Source organism: Mastigoproctus giganteus, chromosome 3, assembly GCF_048544385.1.
Source record: "Mastigoproctus giganteus isolate SK-2022 chromosome 3, ASM4854438v1, whole genome shotgun sequence".
In the NCBI taxonomy this organism is placed as follows: domain Eukaryota; kingdom Metazoa; phylum Arthropoda; class Arachnida; order Uropygi; family Thelyphonidae; genus Mastigoproctus; species Mastigoproctus giganteus.
In genome coordinates this window covers 52,210,414-52,231,980 of record NC_143577.1, presented here as the reverse complement: position 1 = coordinate 52,231,980, position 21,567 = coordinate 52,210,414, and the positions used below count along the sequence as shown (strand labels likewise).

Below are 21,567 nucleotides of genomic sequence, written 5' to 3'. Positions count from 1 at the left end.
CTACTTATCTCTACTTCATTCATCTTTCTGCTTTACTAGCCACTACTTCTTATGTCCTGTGAGCCATTAGTCTACTGAACGCAATATGCGGGACACTACCTTCTTACTTTACCCAATCTATTTTTCGCCTTAAAGTTTAGCTGCTTTTCACTGCTACTTTGTAAGCTATTATATTTCTCAACTATCCTGGGCAGTTTGGACATCATGTATTTAACTGCATTCATCACCACTTATTTCATTTCAATCTATACAGACACCATACCATAATTATTATGTATATATATATATATATTTTTTCCCCCACACCTTCTAGCGCTAAGGAGTCACTAGTGTACCCACACATAAATATACCGGCATGCTGCCATCTTGGTCATTTGGTCAATTTTACAAAGTAACAGTAAGTCCCTTTCTTCCTGCCTATTCCGATATTCATTACTTTGGTTTTTTCAGTTTTTTTCAATTCTTTTCACTTGCCTCTGTAAGGTCATCCATGATCTGTATGCACTATGTAATATAACCACTTTTATTGGCGCAATTCATTAGACCCTTACTCTTACCGCAAAAAATTTTAAAAATTTAATATTCCGTTCTCAACACGTGACAACAGCTCACATGCACCACAGCATACAAAACATGTCGGAAACAGAAGCAAGAACATTGCTGTCTTTTTCATAATTTCGGTGGATGACCTCTGATGATGACACCGAGATTGTGAAAGACACGGCAGTGTTATCTTATTTTGGTTGCCTTTTCACTTCTTATCTTTATTTTTAATTTCCTGTATTTCTTCTTCTTTTTCATACCATATATCGCTACATTCCTTATCCATTTAGTCGAGCTCACAGTGTATACCGTATATTCAATAGGTTTAAATCAAAATTGCTTTCACAAATATATATATTTGTGAAAGCAATGGAGAAAAAAGGAGAAGGATTTTCCTGTTTGAGACAAAAGTTTCCTCAAATCTGTGAGGCCAAGATAAAAAGAGGGAATTTTTGTGGGTCCTCAGATCAAACTGCTATTCCAAGATGAGGAATTCACTAAAATATTAAATGCTACAGAAATAAGAGCCTGGAAGGCATTTAAAAATGTCTGCTGGAACTTTTTAGGCAACGAGAAATCACAAAATTACAGCGAAATTGTGGATGAGCTAATTTTAGTAGAGTTCGGATGCAGCATGTCGTTAAAGTTTCATTTCCTATGCCCTATTTAGACTTTTCCTGAAAACTCAAGTGCAGTCTCCAATGAACATGGTGAAAAGTTTCGCCAAGATTTCACAAAATGGAAAAAAAGATACTAGGGAAAACAGACCAAATATGTTGGAATCTCGTATGGGAGACACCAATAGATGATTATAAAAGGCAAAAAATGACAAAATAAGTGTTTTGTTATCAGATAAATATTTTTTAAATAGAATAAGGTTAATTGGCCCATTGTTCAATATTTAGTACTGTATATAACATTTTATTAAAATATATGAAATATTTTTTACTAGAAACTTCGTTTTTGACTTTTAATCCCTTCATCCTTAAAATTGATGTGTGTTACAGCAATAAATTTGTCATATTTGTATTCAGCAACATCAAATCTACAAGAATCTTACTGAATTTTAACAGGGGTCGAAAAAAAAATTTTTTTTTTTTTTGACCAGTGCAATCTTAGACTTTAAATGGCACCTGACAAAGCACATTATATTCAGTGTCAGAGCCAGAAGTAATCATGGATTTGTTTTACGTCCTCTATTTCCAAGTTGATTAGCTCTGAGATGGTCTAGGACAAAATTTAGGAAATGAAGGGCAAACACACATTGTACCCTTCATCAGTCCTGGAACATTTCCCAACATTTCTTCAGCTCTCCAAAATTTCTTGTCCTGAAATAGAAAAGTGTAAAGTAGGCTTTAAATCTCTCTCTTTCTCCCCCCCCCCCAAGGGATTCAAGCCATACAATGTAATACTAATAATGTGTGTTATTTGAAAACACTTTCTCTTTTTCAGTCATGTTCATATCCAGTATGCAATGATTAGACACCTTTCTTAAACATTTGTCGGTCATTTTCCTTCCTGTGTAATAGGAACTTCCCAGAACACTCAGACAAAGAAATAATCCTTGCTTTTTGCTAAGCTAGGAGAGGATCCAAAATTTTTAGGTAACTAGCATCCTGTAGCTCTGACTAGCTGTTTGTGCAAATCCCTAAAAAGAATGGTACAGTGATCATCTTATATGGTATTTAGTAGCAGATGCCTCTCTTTTCCAGGATGCAATGTGGCTTTTGAAGGAACATGTTCAGACTGAACCTTTCAATTTGGTTGGAAACATTCTATCCAAGATAATTCCTGAAACAGAAGCACCCAGTGTCAGTTTTCTTTGATATGGGAGAAAAGCATGGCTTGGAGATTTTGTCTTTTATATCTTTATAATGTCAGTCTTAGAGGCTGCCTTCCTGTTTTTATTAAAAACATTTTATTTTAGGCATTCATTCCAAGTTTGTTTAGGATCCACCCCTTTGCATTCATTTTGCTGAAATGTGAGTGTTCCACAAGGGTTTTAAGTATAATGCTCTTTTTACCATCAAAGTGAATTCTATTGCAGAAAACAGTGCCCTTTGTGTTAATGACAGTGTTTTCCTAGTTCATGTAACATGAGGGTTGTCAAATGACAGTCGGGTTAACCTCTGAAGCCCATGAGTTGAAACAGCCATTGACTTTCTCAACTTCTGGGCTTCGGGTTCTCTTTGCAGAAGATTATTTGCATGCACTTTTTTTATTTTTTGCAAGGTATTCATCCTGAACAAGGCTTGAACAAAATTCTTGAGTCTTCTCTTATATATATACAAAGGGTACTAGGAAAGTTTTGCAATATGACGCAACAATGAATCACAGGAAGCTGCTTGTTGCTGCATGTTGAGATATGTTCATACGTGCATAGTAGCCGCCGCGCCAAGTCAATGGGCTCAGTTATTCATTAGTAGTGAGAGTGTAAAGTGCTTGCGATGGCATCGTGGTCACGAAATGAGATAAGGACAGTTTTGCGGTATAATTTCGTGCGTGGTTTAACCATAGACCAGTGCTTAGAAGAAATGACTCTTGCACTAGATGATGATTGTCCACATCGTACAACGATATTCAGGTGGTATAGAGAATTCCAGAGGGGAAATTTCACTCTGGAGGATTCTGAGAGACCGGGAAGGCCACGAACGTCAGTTACGGAGGAAAACGTTACTGCTGTGAGGAAAATGCTTGACGAAAACAGGCGAGTGACCTACCAACAGATAGAGGATACTTTGGGCCTAAATGCACCAGCAGTTCGTTCGATTCTGCAAGATCATTTGCACGTGAAGAAACTTTCTCTCTGGGTGCCGCATCAACTGACTGAAGAGCAGATGACACGATGTGTGACTTGGTGCCGGGAGATGTTAAAAAAGTTTGATAAGGGAGTTGTATACAGCAATGTGCTTTCTGTATATAATAAAGAATTCTTCTTCTTCTTCTAAGAGACAATCTCGGTATGTGAACAACATCGTGACAGGTGACGAGACTTGGCTGTACTATTACGATCTGCCGACCAAGGCTCAAAACAAAGTTTGGGTCTTTGATGATGACGACACACCCGTAATTGTCAGAAAATCCCGATCTGTAAAGAAGAAAATGATAGCTGTATTTTTCAAATCGAGTGGAATTGTGGAATGTGTCGTTTTGGACACGCAGAAGACAGTCACAGCTAAGTGGTATACTGAACAATGCCTGCCTAAAGTCATTGGATCTATGAAGAACCTGCGGCCAAAGTCAAGAATGGACACCTGGTACCTCCATCACAATAATGCTCCAGCTCACCGCGCCAAAGCCTGCACCGAATATTTGACCACGACAGGACTGCAACTTCTCGAGCACCCTCCCTACAGTCCAGACCTTGCTCCCTGCGACTTTGCACTGTTCCCACATGTGAAAATGAAGCTAAAAGGGAGGCGGTTTTCCAGTGATGAGGACCTTCTACGGGCTTGGGACAACGAGTGTGCTTTACTCCCTAGTGAAACTTGGCAGAACTGGTTTAAAGATTGGTTTCGGAGGATGGAGAGGTGTATTGAATGTAGAGGAAATTACTTTGAAAAAATTAAATAAACAAAGCTGTATTGCAAAACTTTCCTAGTACCCTTTGTATATATATATATATATATATATAGACACATTGAGTGATCACTGAATTATGACCAACTCTATGAAAACTGAATGCGACCTGTTGGCCACATGAGGTACCAGAGTGTGGAATTAGTCGACCTGCGTAACATAGATAAGGTGTCAGTGGTTCAGTAGGTAGTAAAATTGAGCGTGATGGGTAAAAGGAAGGATTTATTGGGCTTTGATAAACTGCAGATTGTGGGTTCTTGATGAGCTGGTGCCTTGATTTCTCAAACGGCTGAGCTGGTGGGGTGTTCGACAGCCGCTGTAGTTAGTGTACCAGGACTGGCATCAAAATGGTCAAACAACGACCCAACGGCAAAACTGTAGAGGTCAGCAAAAGGTTGATATTAGAAGTGAGCGCCGGGTCTGACAACTCGTACAGGCAAACAGGTGCAGCATTGTTGAAGAGTTGACTACCCAATATAACGCGGGCCAACCGGGAACAATATCTGCATGACCATGCGTTGCATGCTCGCACATATGGGCTATACCAGCAGACGACCCCTGCAACATCTTCTTCTAACCAAGGTTCATTGGTGTAAAAGACTTGCCTGGTGCACAGAGCATGCAAATTGGACATTAGAAGACTGGAAGAAGGTGTGCTGGTCGGATGAGTCATGTTATTTACTCCACACCGTGAACGATCGTATATGGATTTAGTGTTAACAACATGAGGCTCTTGATCCATCATGCTGGTATCAAAAGTGCAGGCCGGTAGTGGCAGTTGTATGGTGTGGGGCATGTTTCACTGGCAGGAACTTGGACCCTTGGTGCATGTGGAACAGTGTATCAGTGGTCTCCACTATCGTCAACTGCTTGCTGACTGTGTACACCCCACTATGTTACACTTTTTTCCAAATGGCAATGGTGTCTTCCAAGGTGACAGTGCACCGAGCCATTGGGCACTCGTTGTGCAGGAATGGTTTGAGGAACACAGTTCTGAGTTCCAGCATATCATTGGCCTCTGAACTCCCCAGATATCAATCGCAAAGAGCAGTTGTGAGACACTATGGAAAGGCATATCAGGTGTCTGGATATCCCGGTCACCTCCATACCTGCATTGCTGACCGCATTACACACAGCTTGGTTGGCCATACTTCCTGAACGCTTCCAACATCTTGTTGAATCAATGCCACGTCAGATAGCTGCTGTACTGAGGGCAAAAGGAGGACCTACGAAGTATTAGTTAGGTGGTCATAATTCAGTGATCACTCAGTGTAAGTTAACCGCCAACTGTCAAACTATCTAGAAACTTCCATCTGATCAGTGCTCGCCAGTATGGATTCCGTCAGTATCGATCAGCTGGTGATATTCTGGCTTACGTTATTATTATTTTATTTCCTGTGTGTGTGTACAAAATTTAAAACTTTAACTAAATATACAAGAAGATAGAAAAACAGAAAAGATAAAATAGAAAGAAAATTAGTACAGCAAACATTAATAATGGCTGCAACGCATTATCCACCACATGCTGCTTATAATAAATTAAAATAAAAATAAATGAAAGAGATGCCAGTAGCATGGCAGACCAGTAGAGCTAAAAAAATTAAAAATAAATCCATACATAATAAAACAAAATGGGGGAGGGAGAATCAAGATAAAGGGTATTGTGGAAGGAATTCCCCTAAAATAATTGAGAAAAAGCCAATTTATACAATACCAAATAACAGAAATTTCAGAATATGACAATTAGTTGAATTATCATATTCAGTTAATGAGTCATATTAGTGGCAACCAGAAGATAGCACCAAGTTCAAATTATGTGAAATATCACTAAAAATGGAGATGATAACCAACAAACCAACTGCAACACTTGTCCAACAAAATGAAAATAAATAAAATAGACTGACCATTATGCCCCATCTCGACGAGAACCACAAGGGCAATAATGGTCAGGGAATCACTGTATTTCAAACATTAGACAAATTCATGCATCGTCATACCAATACACCGATTGAATCACAAATGCAATGGATTTGAATAATGATGGCTCTTATGCAGTGAAAAATTATAATAGAACAGATCCTAGTACTCACATGGCAACACCATACCACTGACAGTTACTGTTAAATTAGAATATACAGTATATGGAAAAAAACTAGGCTATAGATTGGCGTATTGTATAAATTTATAAATCGGCTTTTTCCAAATTATTTTGGGGTGTTCCTTCTACAATACCCTTTATCTAGACTCCCCCCCCCCCTTTGTTTTATTATGTATGGGTTTATTTTTACTTTTCACTCTATTGGTTTGCCATGCTACTGGCATCTGTTTCATTTATTTTTCTTTTAATTTGTATACATATAATATATATTTGCTAAAAAGTCAAGTTTTTTTCAATGTAAGTGCACAATCTCTATTGTGCACTTTTGCAATCAAAATTAGATTGAGTCCTGGTTATATGAATATATCAGAAACTGTATTTCAGTGGCTGGATACCAACAACCATCAAGTTGAATTATATTGTTACTGGAACATTTCAAATGTCTCCTGTGTAGAGTCTGCATGTCGGAACTCTTCCTGAAGGAACTCTTTACATGTAAAAGAGAAGTTTATTGCAATCTCCAACTCTGCCTTGATTAATTCTCGGTGACTTCTGTTTATGACATCTGTCCACTTCAGTTTCATTAATGAAAACACCTTTTCTACTACAGCATTTGAGCCAGGAATACTTAACAAATATCCTACTGTTTTGCTGATATTGGGTACATTTTCTTTAGGAACTTTGGGAAAAAAATCAAGCCATTTGTGCACATCATTTCCTATACACTTAACACTTTCCAGCAACTTCAACCTATTCTCACAAAACTCTTCATACAATTCGTCCAGATTTACACATTCTTGGAGTTGAAAAATATCAATTGCAGTTTAAAAATCTTGATATTTAATTTCTTCTGTTTCCAGAGAAAAGTTTATTAACTTAGAACACTTATTTTTCTTACTGAAGTCATTTTTTTCCCTAGGTATTGCAGTATATTTGAATAAAAATCACAACATTCATCAACAACCTTTTTTCTGTTTGCATTGGGGTAACTTTTTTTCAAAAATTGCTTTGTGGAATTTCCTAAGTATTGATCCTGGATTCTTTGATTTATTTTATTTCTGATTATTGTCATTGATTTGTATGAATCCATAATACTCAAGTCACTTTTTTCAAGAATTTTAGTAGTAACATTTAGCAATTCCCCAACATTGACAAAAAAGTTAGAAACCACTTGCAATTTTATTTCTGAATCTGTATCCTCACTGAAATAATTTGGAGAAAAATTTGGGGCAATCATCAATGCTTTGGAAATAGCAGGCTAGTTTTGAAGTAATCTTTTGACAGCTGGTGTTAAGGACAACCATCTTGTTGGTACATGGCATATCAATTCAGACCAGTCCAGCTCCACAAAGTCAAAAAAAATGATTGTTTTTCCTTCTTTTAGCTGATACAGAAAAAAAATTATAAGTTTCAGTACAATGTTTTCCCCTATATACACTTCACAATTGCCACAAGCATATTTCATGGCATTATGCAATATATGGTTTGCACAATTAGCTTTAACAATATCAACATTACTTGCCCTTAACAACTGAAAAACAATATTTTCCAAAATTTGCATTTGCATTATCAGCACTGTACGCAGAAATATATTTTGGATTAAGGTGAAAAGCCTAAAGCTTTTCTAACAACATTGCAGATATAGAAATAGCTGTTTCATCAGCCGTTTCAACAATACCTAACAATTTATTTTCTATTTAGTAGGATCAAAATATCTGATGCATATGGGAAAAAGCTTTCTGTTGCCCTTGGTTGAAGCATCTGTAACAACACAAAAGAACTGATTGCATTTAGTTGGATCATTAAGAATGTCCACAAAGTCTTCTACACTACTCTAACAGTTCTGATTTTGTTCTTCTACAACACAGTTTTGTTGCAATATCAAATCATGGAATAAGAATGATGCCAGTTTGTTACCACAGTACAAACTATGATTATGTTTCACATTGTGGTATATTAACCCTAGTTCACATTGTCATATTTTGGTTTTTTAAATCTAACAAAATAGCTTGATAACTTGTTTACACCCACATTTCCCTTTTCTTTTTGCTGATGCCTTTTGTATTGTGCATGCTGCTTAACATCAAATTGACCACCGTGACTGATCGAAAAATTCTTGTTGTACGATTTGCAGTAGGCACGATCCTCTGAAGAAGCTGGAGCCACCCGTGCAAAAGTTTCTTCCCACTTCTTTAAGTAGACTTGCTTATACTGCAAATTTTTCTTTTTCTTGGGAGGACTGTGATTCTTTACTCATTCTATCAAAAATTATTCAATGGCAATCTGAAAATAATAATAAAAATAAAAAAAATTCAATAGTAAAAGTAGCACAAATATCATTATTTGTCAGCTGAACAATGTATTTCAAATGTGGAGAGAATTAAATTAACAGTATATAATAATTTGTTAATTTTACCTCATAAACAAATAATCCAAAGCCCATGTCTCTCATAGGATCTTGCTCTCAATTTGAGAAATAAAGAACTATTAAGAAGAAATAATGCACACAAGTGTTTTTATATTTAAATATACCAATAATAGTGCACAATGTACATTAAATTTCTATAAAGTTCAATATTCCATACTATAACTTCACATTTAAACACTTGATAAACTGCATTGCATCCTTCTCCCACACGATGGACAATGAAAGTGAAAGAACAATATGTTCCGCGACTTCTTTCTTCTGCCTTTCTCATGGTAGGCAACTGTTGAAAAAACATTGTTTCACTGCCAACAGTTTTTGAATAGTTGCAGCATCATCTGATGGTTGTGTTAGCAACTGACTTTTAACTATATACTGGGACGTTTAAAACATGATTTTCATCGTAAAAAGGAAGAAACCTACTTAGAGGCAAATTAAAAACGTAAACAGTAAAATCAACCAAAAAAACGTAAAGCTTATGGGAAAAACATAGAACCTGGCAACCCTAACGTGGCTACCCAGTTGGTATTCATGTCCCCAAGAGCTATTTAGAGTTCTGTGTATTGTGTTAAATATGGTTACTCAGTTTCAACACTTTCTGCCCTGGTGTGTTTATATATCAGCTTGTGACTTCTGCTTTAAGAAGTGAGGCAAGGCTGATACACTGTCATATATATACTTGACAGCAAGCTCATCTGAATATGGCTTCTTGCCAGAATATATACCAGAAAGCTTGAAGTTGGAATTGTTTCTGTGATCTGCTGTTGTATTTCCAGATACTAATCTGGTCATATTCTCCCCGAATGCAGCATATATATACACTGCTAAGTTACATGCTGTCGAACCCAGGGCCCTGAGCTGGACATCATCATTCTTCTCTTCCTTGGTGATTCCCTTTCATCTCCCTCTCTCAGGGTAATTGCAGGCTTTATCAGTGATAAGGTATAATCCTCACCCAATCTGTCTTGGGTACATCCTATGCAGTTATCTTTTTAAATCTGAATTTGATATTCATTTCTGTGAGATCCCTAGCCACATTGGTATAAGGAAAAAATCGGCTAACAATGCAGCCAAATCAACAAAGACCCCGAATAACCTTTGCCTTCTATACAGGCTACCTACAAGGAATTCAAAAGAAACTGTATTCCCAGTGGCAGCATTCATGACATGGACAGAACACAAACAAACTTTACTAGATTAAGCTCATAATTACACTGTGGCAGTCTGGTCTGCACAGGAATAAAGGAAGTTCTAATCTTTGCATAGGGCAGGGGTCGGCAATCTCTTTGATCAAAGAGCCATTTTTGATCTAATTAAAAAAAAGAGAGAGACACAATCTGAAGAGCCACACCTCAGCTCAAGCTAGGAGGAGGGTTGGGTTTTTTTTAAAGAAATGGAATAGAGTGGGAGGGTGTTTTATTAAAAAAAAATATATATTTTGAAATACTATTTATTAATACTGAAAAAGCATAACAAACATCCAGTTAGGTACGAATTAATGTGACTTTTGCTGCTGAACTTTTTGAGCGAGTCTCAACATCAGGCGAGTATGCTGTAATTTTCATTTTTAAACATGCTGAAAGACTCATTGTTCAGATGGTTTCTTGATTTATTTTTAATATACAGGGTTGTTAAAATTAAAGTATCCCTATGTAGAGGACTCTGGAGCGAGTTCTAAGGCTCGTACTGAAGAGAAATTTAGACAAGAGGTACAATAAAGAATGTGCTCTCCATTTATTGGGAAAAAAATTAGGTACAAAATTTGTCACCGTATGGCGCGTAACTATCTTAGTTGTGATTATGCAGATAACTTACATTATTTGCATAATTGTAAGTTATTGCCACAACACCACTACTGAGCTCCACTGTACTGTATAAAAGCAAAGCATCATGAACTTGGTCCGACTTAGGTCTTTTAAGACCTGTTCCGTTGTAGCTCTTGGAGGTGGTCTTGATCTCGCCATCGTTGTCTTGGTCGACCAACATCTCTCTTGCCTGTAGGTTTGTAGTTAAAGGCTAATTTTGCGATCTGGTCTGGGTTCATTCTTTCTATGTGGCTGATCCACTTTTCCTGATATCATTTATGTCATTTACTATGTTATCTACTTTTAATTTCTCGAGGATATCTAAATTTCTTTGGTGTTCTAGTCTTGTAAAGCCTAATAATGGTCTTAAAAATCTCATTTGTGCTGCTTCTAGTGTGTGCATCTTTCTTATTTATGACCCAAGTCTCACAGCTGTAGAAGAGGGCTGGTTTTGAAGTGATGTTGCGCAGTCGTAATTTTGTTTCAGTTGTCATTTGTTTTCCGAAGTGGCGTTTAATCATTCCATTCATTTTATTATATTTTTTGTAGTTTAGTGTGGATGTCTTTCCCTTCATTTGATATTAATTTTCCAAATAGGTCCCTAGTCAGATATTGGTTCTATTATTTTATCATCAATAACAATTTTGACTCTTTGTATATTTTGTTTTGATTTTGTTTTTCAGGTGGAGATTTTCATCTCGTACTTTTTACGTATTTTATTCAGTTCATTTGCTGCTATCTGTAGTTCATCTTCGGATTTTGCAATTATAACTTGATCATCAGCATATAATATAGTTCAGATTTTATTCCTATTGTTCAACTGTATTCCATTGTTAATTGTTTGTTTCCATCCTTGAAAAATATTATGGATGTAGATATTAAATAAATTTGGTGATAGTCCACATCCTTGTTTGACTCCTTTATTGGTGTTAATTAGGTCTAATAGTTATCCATTAGAATATTTTATACAGACTTTTGAGTTTTTATATAGGCTTTGTAACGCTTTCTGGAGTTGGGTTGGGATATTTTCTTCACGTAGAATCTGCCAAAGTTTTTCCCAGTTTACATTGTCATATGCTTTTTCATAATCGATGAAAGCAAAGCAGTCTCTTCAAAATCATACAGTAGATGTTTGCCTGCACTACAGCAGTAATGCCAACAGTGTTGCAGGAAAAGGCTCTATTAGTGAAGCTGTACTATCAGAACAGCAAATTTGCAGCTGCAGCTATCAGAGAATTTTGGCATCAGAAGTGCAAAAGGTGTGGACCTATGACTGTCTGCAAAATGATTGTAAAATTTGTTACGATTTCAGGACATCTTGGTGTTCAACCAGGTAGAGGTCGAAAATGAGTGGACTCATGTTGAAGATGTGGCTATGGCTGTCTTGGATTTATCAAGTCAATCTCCATGTGGTAGCACAAGTGTGCCAGCTGTTTCTCATGAAGTGGACATGCCATATTCCACTGTAAGGCTAGTAATGCATCAGGTGTTGTGGTACTATCCTCACAAGGTGCACATGCTACAGCAGCTAAAGTATGGTGATGCAGATATTCGTTTCACATATGCACTTCAATTTCTGGTGTGAATAACAGTGGCTATCACTTGGCCATGGAACATCCTTTAGAGTGATGAAGCCCACTTCTGCTTAAATGGATAAGTGAATATTCACAACTGTCTCATTTGGGCAACCGAAAGCCTTCAAGTTATCCAAGAGGTCCCATTGCATTCTCCAAAAGTGACAGTGTAGTGTGGATTTACGATCACATTCATGATTGGGCCACATTTTTTGAACAGGTAACACCGACTGGATCCCGCACTGTTCCATCACTGGACAGTGATATTGTGAAATGTTGGCAAATTTTGCAATACCAGAGCTGCAACAGCTTGGGTGCCTTCAGGACACCATATTCATGCAAGATGGTGTGCCACCACACATCCACTGTTGTGTCCAAAGATTGCTAAGGCAACACTTTACAGACGAATGGGTCATCAGCCATTGTTTCCAGACATTTTGGCCAACCCGATCACCGGACCTCACCCCGTGCAACTTCTGGTTGTGGGGTTTTTGAAGAACCAGGTGTGTATTGTGTCAAACTTTGGCAGATCTGAAGGACAGCATTAGACGTCATGTGCTGGTTATTCCAGTTGACATGTTATGTTCTGCTGTAGAAAATGCTGTTCTTCGAATGGAAACTGTTGTTGGCAAAATGGAGGACACATTGAACAGTTGTAGTCCTGTTCAAGTGATTTGTATTGCTACAGCTTCATATAGTGACAAATTTTGTAACTAATTTTTTTTCCCAATAAATGGCAAGCGCATTCTTTATTGTACCTGTTGTCCAAATTTCTCTTTAGTACGAGCCTTATAACTCACTCCAGAGCCCTCTACATAGGGATACTTTAATTTTACCAACCCTCTAGTTCATGTTCAAAAATATTTGCCCACAGAAGTTTGTTGAACCAAAAACTGAGAGAAGTCCAAAAGCAAATATTTTCAAATTTGTATGTGTGCAGTAAGCTACTTCGTGCATCAAACACAATTTTGTTTTGCTTTTTGAACTCATTTATCACCGTCCATTTGTGTAGAATTGCACGGGCAGCCTTTTGCTTCTCCAAATCCTGAATTTCAGTTTTATGGCATTTTAGTCTTGCACTACACATGTCCTTGATTTTTAAGTCCTCTAACTCCATTTCAAATTGTGCTTCGTGTGGGTTAAAAGTTAGAGCTGCAGTTACATGCTAAAAGAGCCACAAGTTGCTGACCCCTGGCATAGGGTATAGTCATCTTGCACATTTCTGTTGAGGGCTGATGATCTCAGCAGAAATTAAGTATTGTGACACGAGTTTAACCATTAAGCATGTTTGTTATTGAACATTTGAATTTCATTAATGCAAAATGTTTTTTTGCACTTTTAGCTACCTGAGTATTTGTATTTTCAGTCAGATTTTATTTGATACAGATGTCTGAAATTTATTTTTTTAATATTTGTAGTATATACCCATATTTTTTTTTTTTTTAATTAATGCTTAGTAATTTTTGGTTTATATACATTTTTATGTAGTAACTTATTTTTATTGGGCTTAGGCACATCACAGCCTAAGTTACTAATGTGCCACAAAAAAGCACCCACACACAATTAGCACTAATCAAAAAATTGAAATTTGATTATTTTTTTTCAGCAATTCAGAACCTGACAATCACTGTGTGTTGGTGTAACATTAATGCTAGTAACCACTTCCTCAGATTTAAACTTGAATAAGTGATCTTAGAGGTGTGTGTGTGAGAGAGAGAGAGAGAGAGAGAGAGAGTTTTCTGCATATTTTTCATACCTACTGTCATTAGAACAACCACAATTTACAATTGTGGTACTACATTGCTGTAACTTCTTAGTTAACCTTGATGCTAACTAACTGCAGGCAATGTTCCATCCTCCCTAGTTTCCAAACGGATGGCCCTAAATGCCCCTGACACATTCATATACTGAACTGTTAAAATTAATAAGAGCCACAAAACCAAATTTTGCATTGGTGCATCATAAGAATTTGATATGCCATTGATACTTATCCAAAGCATTTCACTTTTTATTTTTCTCCTTTATTCATTCTGTGTTCATTTCATTCAGAACAACCTTGTTTATTAGTAAATGGTACCTTTGTATATGCCTTTGCTAATGACCAAATTCAATTAATTAGATCAGTGCTCAGCAACCTTTCCCTCCCAAATATACACGAAGTGGTGTGTTTCATGGCACACCACTTCATGTATATTTGAGTGTATATAATTATTTATATTGTTGTCACATAAATACCTCTTATGTAAATTTTTTTGTATGTAAATTATAGTTCTTGTATGAAAATTTAATTTGGGGTTAAAAAATACTTTATTTTCAGATGCATATGGCTTTGTAAAAAAAAACATTTCCCACCTTTAGAAAAAAATACCTTGAAAGTGTTTTCTTTGTTTTTACATAACAAATACAATATATTACTAGTGATATTATTAAATAGAAACTGTTTTGCAGAATCAGTTAAAGTGACAGTGAAAGGAAATAAAAGCAATTAGGTGTTAATATTAACCAAAAAAATTGATTTTCACAGATACAAAAATACATTAGTGAGACACTTGAGCCTGTTTTAGGGACTAAAACTTTTAACAATTGGTTCTATATTAGAGAGAGAGAGAGAGAGCAGTCCTAAGTTCATGATCCAGACCCAGCAAATAGGATCTTGTGTTGTTTTTTTATCAACATTAATGTTGAAAAACAGAGTTCATAGAGATATGTAGTTGAAAATGGTAGTAAAGTATAAATAGCATAGTTGGATATTTGAGGATACTCTTCCTTAATATCAATCCAAAAAAAAAAAGAGCATCCAAAGGGACATCAACAAACTTAATTTGTAAATTTCTGTCATTCTCCAGATAAGCAGATTCTTCTTTTATTTTTAGAGAAAGTGTTTCGACAGAAATGTTGACAGATGGTGATAGGGATTGTGAATCCAATTATATTGTTCTGTTTTCGTTGACAGAAAAAATGCAAAAAATTATCTTGTAGCATATTCAAATGTTTTTTTTTTTTTTTTTTCCAGCCAAATCTAATATTTCTGGTCTGTTGCTTACTTCCTGAACTGTCACTATAATTTCATTTGTCCGTTGGTACATTTCTGATGATCCTTGTTTAAGTTTGTTTTGGCATAGCTCTATTCTTGAACCCATTTAATTTGTGTTAAAATATTTTCTTTAGGGCCTTGCATTTTCTTGTTTAATTAATTAAGATGCTTGAATAGGTATCCTATGTAAGCAACTTTAGCCAGCCAAAAGTTTTCAAGGAGTTTTAGAAAATGAGGCTCATTATGATTTAATAGAAATTTAACGATCTCATTACAAAGCTCGTATAATCTGGACAAAACCTTGCCTCAGGGAAGCCAGCAAACTTCTGTGTGGAAAAGTAAGGAATGATGTTCTGATCCCATTTCTTTATAAGGTGCTTTGAATAAGCAAGAGTTAGTGGACCGTGATTTCAGTAAATTAACAATTTTGATATATTCACTCAATGTTGTACTAAGCTGCTCTGGAAAGGTTTTTGCCATTAATGCTTCATGATAGAGGAAAATAGTGAGTAACTTGTATTGATGGACTTTGCCTTTTTATGCATGACACAAAACCTTTTATTTTCCCTGTCATAGCTGTAGTGCCATTGGTGCAAACAGTTTTGCAGTGTTTCCATTTGATACCATGAATTTTCATGCAGTCATCAGTAACTTGAAAAATGTATTCACCAGTTGTTTCAGAAAGCTCCTTGCAAACATTTCTCTTTAATGAGGCCCTGGTCAATAAAAAGCACAATACTTATCAACTCTGCATGGTTTGATATGTCACTTGACTGATCAGTTTGAAATGAAAAACAATCAACCCTTTTTTTTAATCTTGCAGTGAGTTTCTAATATGTCACTTGACATGTCATGAATACAGTATCAACTGAAAGAGATACATTGCTCTCTTCTTTAACAGCTTCAAATCCAACCATAAGTCAAACAATTTCTATCCACAGTGGTTTGATGAAGGTTTTTTATTGTGGGCAATTAATCTCATTACACAATAACTAGCTTCTAATGCCTTGTCAAACTGTGAGAGTAGATGTCATATATTGGCTTTGTTTTGAGCTCTATGTTAAAAGCTGCTTAAAAAGTTATATCCTTCTTTACAAAGTATGGATAATTTGTTTGATAGATATCACATCAATTTACTTGGCAGCATTGCCTCATTTGAAAGTTTTTCTCTGCAAACCACACTTTGGTTTTGGTGACAACACATCTCCACACTACATAAACCTGTATTAATAATTAATATATTCTTCCTTGTATTGTCTTTTAACAACTCTTGAAGTTCTAGAAGCATTGGATTTCTGTTCATCATTCTTTGATAAAACTGAATTGTCTTTCTGCAAAAATTTATCCATTTTAAAGGGTCCATAACAAAGTGAAATAAACTTGACACAAGAACTCCACACAACTATTCGTGGTTGTAAGTTGATGCAAAACTGACTGCAAAAGGCAAGAGACCATTAACCCCAGGGGTAATGAAAAGACTGACATGAGAGAGAGCAGCGTCGCGTCTCATGTTTACACACAGGTACATGATATAAGAGTATACACAGGGTTGCCAAGCTTATCAAAATAATTTATTTGTCATTAGTCATTATAGAATTAAATTTTTAGAGATATTTCAAAAATTAGTAATGATCTGGGAAAAATATGTAGCATGCTAAGCTACAGTTTGTAACACACCAGTTGCGGAGCACCGAATTAGATGTATGGTTACCTACAAATCTAAGTCCACTGCTAGCAAGTTTTCTTCTGACTTTCAGTTATCAACACTTTCATTATTAATGAATACTATATTAGAAATCTTTTGCATTTAGAATTGTCATTAAAAAATTAATGTAGTAATTGGCCACCTTTTAAACATTTTAATACACATTTAAAAATATTTAATCTGAAAGTGAAATTTTAAATTTTATTAAATTTATTTGATTGGATTCTTTTCAGCAATTCAGAAACTAATGATCACTGTGTGTTGGTGCAACGTTAATGCCACTAACCAATTCCTCACATTCAACTTTAATAGGCTGATTAATAGTCTATCTGTTACAAGTTAGTAAGTATAATGTAGTTCTGGTTCCTCTTATATGTATTTCTAAGTCATTATTATTAAAATGCTCATTATATGAGGGGAAGGATTCAAAAAAGATTTGTATTCGGCCTGAAGTAGTTGTGATATAAAGATAAATTATTTTGTTTGATACCTTAACATCTCTATAGCAACTGCACAAATTTTGTTTTCAATTTGACAATTTTTTTTTTTCTTTGCAGCACTGAATGAAGTGAAGTGTCACAATGGACAAAGTGGAATACAGATCATTGATTCGGTTCCTCTCTCTGCAAGAGAAAATACCCAAACCAATCTGTGAAGAAATGGTTGCTGTTTATGGAGATGGCTGCCCAGGTTATAGTGTTGTTACACATTGGTATGAACAATTCAAATGTGAAAGAACCTCAGTGCATGATGAAGAAATTCCAGGACACCCAGCAACTGTTGTAACAGAAGCGTGTTTCAAAAATTGAGGTATTACTCCTCGAATATTGCCATATTAGCAACAAAGAGCTGCAGAACTCCAAATTAGTGTAGGGTGTGTAGAGAACATCATCCATCAACAGTTGCATATGAGTAAAGTGTCTGCTAGATGGGTTCTCAAACTTCTGACTCCTTACCAGAAGGAAAGGGAGGGCACAATGTGCACAAAAAAATGCTGTTGTCAACTTGTCGATGTGCAGGGAAAAGCAAGAGGAGTTTTTTTCACAGCTAGTCACCAAACTTGGATCCATCACCATGATCCTGAAACTAAACAAATGTCAATACAGTGGAAACGTGCAGAATCATTACTCTCCAAAATTGCAAAGGTGCTGGCAAGGTGAAGCTGTCAGTTTTTTTTTGGGAGATCAGCATGGCATAATACGAACAGATTATCTTCAAGAGGGCTATACTGTGATAGCAAAGTATTATTCCAACCTCCTTGTAAAGCCACATGCTGCTATAAAAGAAAAAAGATGGGGAAAGTTGTCAAAAGCTGTGTGCTTGCTCCAGGATAATGCCCCTGCACATTCCTCACAAGATACAGTGAGGTGTGCCCATGAATGTGGGTTTGAAATATTGTCACATCCTGCTTATTCCCCCAACCTTGCACCCTCAGATTTCTTCTTTCCTGCCCTGAAGTCCTTTCTTCGTGGAAAACACTCTGCTGCTGATGATGAGGTGATTTCTGCTGCTGAGTCAGTTTGAAGGACAGTCAGAGGACTTCTACAAAACTGGCCTGCGGAAGTGTGTTGAGAGGTGGCAAAATTTGTCTGGTGACAACTATTTGAAAAAGTGTAAACAAGGTGCTTGTTTCAGCCTTCTATCACAACTACTTCTGAGTGAATACAAATCTTTTTTGCCCCCCCCCCCCCATTTGTAGTTAATATTAACACTGTATATAGATTTTAAATAATTTTCTTTTTTTATTTATTTCTTCCTGCTTCTTTATGATTTCATTCCAGCTGAGAGAGCTACAGGAGTCTGATAATTTATTCCTATTGTTCAAGCAGATGAACCTTCAGACACCTTTGATCAATGACCTGAGCCAGATTTCTCTACTGAGACTTTCTAGATGGGTAGTGTAAAACAAAAGCATTTATAACACATCAGAAAGAAATTTATTTAATATCCCAAAATCACATCACAGAAAAATTAGAAAATTTACCACAATATTTGACTAAAACCACTTATTTCATAATCCATCAAGTGTGTAAGTTAAATGTGTTCAAACTTTAGAAAAATTAGAAAATTAGAAAATTTACCACAATATTTGACTAAAACCACTTATTTCATAATCCATCAAGTGTGTAAGTTAAATGTGTTCAAACTTGAAACAATAGCTATCAAGTCAACTAACAGATCAATCAACACAGACTTGTAATTCTATCTAAAGAACAGAATTTGGTCATGGAGGCTTGTCACAGACATGCCTCAATGAGGTATGGCATATGTCTGCTGTAAGATTCCCTGTCAAAGACATAATAATTTGGAATCTCCCCTTTTTGATCTTTTCTGGATTAAAATCTCTCTACCCCATTCTGTAACTTCATCCGTTGTCTCTTGTTTTTTTTCACATCTCTGCTAATTTGCTTGGAACTCTATGACTTCCTTTCTCTGAAAGTTAACTTTCTCCAGTTCAACTTCCCTAACAGTGAAGCAATGTTCCTTTGATTTTAACATTTGCATCTCCAGCCATTTTTAGTTTTCTAGTCACATAGACCCAGCTAGCTGAGATGCTGAGCCTTTTTCAATTACTAATGCCCTCACAGCTTGTTCAGTTAACTATCAAATATCAGAAAATCCTAATCACACACCCACTACTCTTGATCTTTTTCTCAAAAAATCCTTCAAGTACACTGTAGAGGTGAGTAGTTCTCTATGCACTTCGGGTCACAACTTGATGGTCTCTTCTCCAATGGAGCTTTTCTCTGGTGGCCATTCTCAACCTCACGTTGTTTGACATTGGAATCATCTGCAAGATTTTTATTCTACTTTTCCTTGATTGAATTACTTTTTTAAATCCTCTGATGTCAATGTTTGCCCAAATTGTGTGTCAGTGAAATTATTCTTGTAAGGATGAAATCCTCTATTCCACACTTCACTTTAAAACCTTGTCCTTTATATAAACCTTTGTTTTTTAATAAATGTGCTAAGGCTGTTTAAGATAAGAACACTGCATATTACAGTTGGCTTGCATCCAAATCTCCACGTATTTTCTGCCTACACTAAATGTCAATTGTAAACTGCTTTACACAAATGTAAAGCAGTTGTTAATCAATCCAAACTAGATTTTTGAACATGCTGAGATTAGAAATATTGCTTCTTTTCCAAATGGTAATCCAACATTCTGGTCTATTGGTAATAGACTAGAATGTTAAAACCTGATGGTTCTGTTGCCTCCTCAGCTGAAGATAAAGCTAACTTACTAGCATCCTACTTTTCTTCTGACTGTTGTATTGATGACCTTGGTAAACCACCTCCTACCTTTCACAGTACACTCTAATATATTTTCCTCTAGTGTTCCGGGGTGCCTCCATAGCCAGGTGAGCAGGAGCAACAGTGCGTAGCACGTGCTTCTTGATTAGACCGGGGTTCGAGCCCGTGACCACCAAATACGGAGGATGCGGAAAGGTCAGGGAATGACCACAGCATATCCCCGGAGCAATATGGCCTTAGTTGGTAATGCTCCTAAAAACCAAATAACAAACAATCTAGAGTTCCGTTAAAAGGATTTCAGAAGAATTTTCAAGTCTCGATGCCAAGAAGCTCCAGGTCCTGATGGTATTTCTCCACTTGTTCTAAAAATCTGTGCTCCTAAGCTTGCTCCTGTTCCGTGTCACCTTTTTGCACTTTTTTTTTTATTTTACTGGTGTTTTTCCTTCTGTTTGGGAATTTGCTCATATACAGCCAGTTCCTAAAAAGGGTGACTGATTTGTACCATTCAGTTATCGTCCCATTGCATTTACCTTTTACTCTTTCCAAAGTAATGATGAAATCCATTAACTGCCAACTTCTAAAGTATTTGGAAATCTTTCATGGGATCAGTGATTGCCCATATGGATTCCATCAGTGTTGAACCACTGGTGATATATTGGATTATGTTACCCATCTATGGACAAATCCAATGGAAAAGTTTGGTGAAACTCAAACTGTTACTCTTGACATTTCTAAGACTTGACCATGTTTGGCATAAAGGTCTTCTAAACAAGATTCCATCGTATGGATTGCTGACTGGTTTTTGCATTTGGGTATCCAGTTTTCTCTCTGACTGCTTTGATGGGGGTGATGGTAGATGGTTCTCTCTCTTAACTTTTCCACTAATCCCCCCCCACACATGTACTAGAGTTATCTGTATAGTGTTCTGAGTAATTGTAGAGAGTTGTGGGAAACAATAAAGGCAAGAGATGAATTTGAAAGAATAGGGTAGAGAGATTTTTAAGCCATAGTTGATCAAAAAGAGGAGATTCCATCTCTGACAAAGAATATTAGAGTGGAAATTAAAAGATGGTACTTATGCATAAGTACTACTTTTGAAACAAAAGGAATTATAGAATGAATAATTAGGACAACTGAAATGGGTAGTGGTTGAGGCAACTGAAAAATGGAATTATTTCAGAAAAATTAAGTTGGGACTTGGCAGATTGTATCTGGAGATTGACATTATTGAAACTGAAACCATGCATATTTGTAAAAGGAATGAGGAAATTTTTGGAGATTTAGATCTTTTTCAGAGATGTTTGTTCTAATTAGTTTGACTAATAGAACAAAACTTATCTGTGATGCTTTTAGTAGAGGAGTAATGTGTAAATGGTAAATGCAAGTAGGTAATAAGTGTTATAATACTAAGTAGTAGTGGTTGTCATTACAAAGTTAATACCACAATTTAACTTTGCTTAATAGAGGCTTGAAGAAATCAAGTGCAAAAACCAAGTTTGGCTTGTAATGCAAAGCAAAGCAAGCTCTGGCTTTTCTCATCTTTTTTATC

General features: G+C 36.2%; 1 protein-coding gene across 3 annotated transcripts in view; it reads left to right on the top strand.

Annotated features, from left to right (window-relative positions):
- LOC150087963 (F-box/WD repeat-containing protein 7-like) overlaps nucleotides 1–21,567 on the top strand; it is a 186,888-nt gene that overhangs the window by 47,876 nt on the left and 117,445 nt on the right. For 2 of the 3 annotated variants that reach the window (XM_090369291.1, XM_090369290.1), the window contains exon 2: nucleotides 16,997–17,105. The gene's annotated coding sequence lies outside the window, so the exon portion shown is untranslated. The remainder of the gene's footprint in view (nucleotides 1–16,996; nucleotides 17,106–21,567) is intronic. The other variant, XM_090369292.1, reaches the window with a different exon arrangement.